This window comes from Mastomys coucha, unplaced genomic scaffold (genome assembly GCF_008632895.1).
Source record: "Mastomys coucha isolate ucsf_1 unplaced genomic scaffold, UCSF_Mcou_1 pScaffold21, whole genome shotgun sequence".
Classification (NCBI taxonomy): Eukaryota; Metazoa; Chordata; class Mammalia; order Rodentia; family Muridae; genus Mastomys; species Mastomys coucha.
This window is the reverse complement of record NW_022196904.1, coordinates 13511233-13513820: the sequence shown is the minus strand read 5'-3', so window position 1 is coordinate 13513820 and position 2588 is coordinate 13511233. Positions and strand designations below refer to the sequence as shown.

The 2588-nt window shown below is 42.5% G+C and overlaps 1 pseudogene; it reads left to right on the top strand.

The window, feature by feature from the left end:
• The first annotated feature begins 2213 nt into the window (after positions 1-2213).
• Positions 2214-2581, top strand: LOC116100384 (annotated as a pseudogene).
• Positions 2582-2588: the final 7 nt, after the last annotated feature.

Genomic DNA, 2588 nt, shown 5'->3' with positions numbered 1-2588 from the left:
GCCAAAAGATTTATTTATTATTATACATAAGTACATTGTAGCTGTCTTCAGATGTGCCAGAAGAAGGCATCAGATCTCATTACCAGTGGTGGTTGTAAGCCCCCATGTGGTTGCTGAGATTTGAACTCAGGATCTTTGAAAGAGCAATCATCAGTGCTCTTACCCACTGAGCCATCTCACCATCCCATCACATCCCATTTTAATAGTTCTTTTTAATGACTTCCTGTCTAGGTTTTTAGTTTGTTAGTTTGGATTTGGGTTGTGTTGGGATGTGATTATTGGTTTTCACAGAAGTTTTCCGTGTCCTACACTCTTAACTGGGAGTGTGAAGACATTGATATCACAGCAATAATAGAATTGTTGTTCTTCATAGTAAGTTGGAGCATGTAAGAACATGGCCCCCAGCAGCAGAAGAATTGTGGACCCAGACAAGGCCCACACAGAGGCAGCTAGGACCATAAACATAGACATGGACTAAGGTGAAGTACAAGCCATTCATATCAATATGATCTCCTAGCTATAGCAAGGCCTGCTGATACCAACATGGCTTCAGAATACAGCACAGATTGCTTACAGCTATTAGATACAGCATTTTTTCATGGAGTGCACCATGACCTCAACATTCTGTCTGTTTTCTTTCTTCTCAGTGTTTAGATTCCAAGTTTGTGCTAACACATCTTTCTTCACTATGATCTTCCCTAATCAATGAGTTGAAGTAATCTATTGTGTTATTTATACATTATCTTTAAATCAATAAAGTGATTTTGATACAATTCCACATATTTCTGTTACTACTTTACAGTTTGCCACAATATCCAAGAAAATTAAAATCTTGGGTGCTTAAGATAACTCAGAGCACCCAGTTCAGGTCATAGTAACTATGTTGTTTGTCTGCCCACTTTCAGGACCTCCAATGCAGGGCTCTTCTACCCTCTGCTGGACTTATGTGCTCACACAGTCACATGTGTCTGTTTTCATACACTCAATTAACAAGATGGAATGCTGAGCAGGCCCTTGGACAGTAGAAAGGGTGGAGGAAGCTCGTGTGTTTGCCTACACCTTTAATCCCAGCATTCAGGAGACAAAGGCAGTTGGATGTCTGTAATTTTCAGACCAGCTTGGTCTATATAGTGAGATTCAGGAGGTTCATGGCTATGTAGACAGATCTTGAATGAATTGGAAATGAAAGAATAGAACAAAAGCAATGAAGGGTCTCTAGTAATGGGAAGTCATGAGCAGGAGCCATGGGCTGCAAACTATATGGAGGTCATTTTTCTGAGATGGTCACTTACCAAAGAAGATGCATCTTTTTGGCTGTAGTACAAACCCAGCAGTACCAAGTGCTCTGTTAGTTTTTCAGTTCCCAAGCAAAATCATGACCAATAAAGAAATGTGGCCATGATTCCATATGGTTTGAGAAGCAGACTGAGAGTTCCTCTTCCTCCTCCTCCTCCTCCTCTTCCTCCTCCTCCTCTTTCTCCTCCACCTCCTCTTCCTCTTTCTCCTTCTCCTCCTCCTCTTCTTTTTTCTGAGACAGGGTTTCTCTGTATAGCCCTGGCTGTCCAGGAACTCACTCTGTAGACTAGGTTGGCCTCGATCTCAGAAATCTGCCTGCCTCTGCCTCCCAAGTGCTGGCATTAAAGGTGTGCACCACCACATAATCATAGATAAATTTTTCTGGCAATAGCTTCACAATGTCCTATTTGGTTACATTTGTGTTCAATTTTGTGGTAAATGTTATTCCTCTGTAGATGTGAAAAAAGCTTCCCAGGACCCTTGGGTCCCTCAGTGACTGAATCACCATCCAAAGAACATACACAAGCTGGACCTAGGACTCCCCCTCATAGGTAGCAGATGTGCAGGCTGGTCTTCATGTGTGTCTGGAACAACTGGAGCAGGAGCTATCCCAAAAGCTGTTGCCTGTATGTAGGATATCTTCTTGTCTTGTGTCAGTGGGAGAAGAAGCACTTAGACTTGCAGAGACTTGAAATGCCAGGGTTGGGGGATACTCTGACCTCCCACCCACTCAGAGAAAGGGATGGGGCATAGGAGGTAGGGGTGGGAATGGGGAACAGATTGTGTGTGTGGGAGCAGTGAGTAAGTAAAAAATGAAATTAAATTAAAAACCCCAAAATTGCCTTCCTGTGCCCCGGAACCCACGAGGGAAACTACTAAAGTTCCTCTGGGATCAAGTAGAATTTTATAATAACATAATGGATAGAGAGGAGAAAACCTATGGTGGCTGTGAAGGCCCTGATGCTATCTATGTATGTGAAATTAATATCTTCTGATGGTCGTGAATGTATTGTAAAAAAAGAACATGTAGGCTGGGCAGTGGTGGTGCACGCCTTTAATCCCAGCATGTGGGAGGCAGAGGCAAGCAGATTTCTGAGTCTGAGGCCAGCCTAGTTTACAGAGTGAGTTCCAGGACAGTCAGGGATATACAGAGAAACCCTGCCTTAAAAAAACAAAAAACAAAACAGAACAAAAAAACAACAACAACAAAAAAGAAGAACATGTAATAACATCAGGAACAATAAAGGCCATGTGGAGTGGTCCAGGTCAGTTTGCCAAGAACGAAACCAATG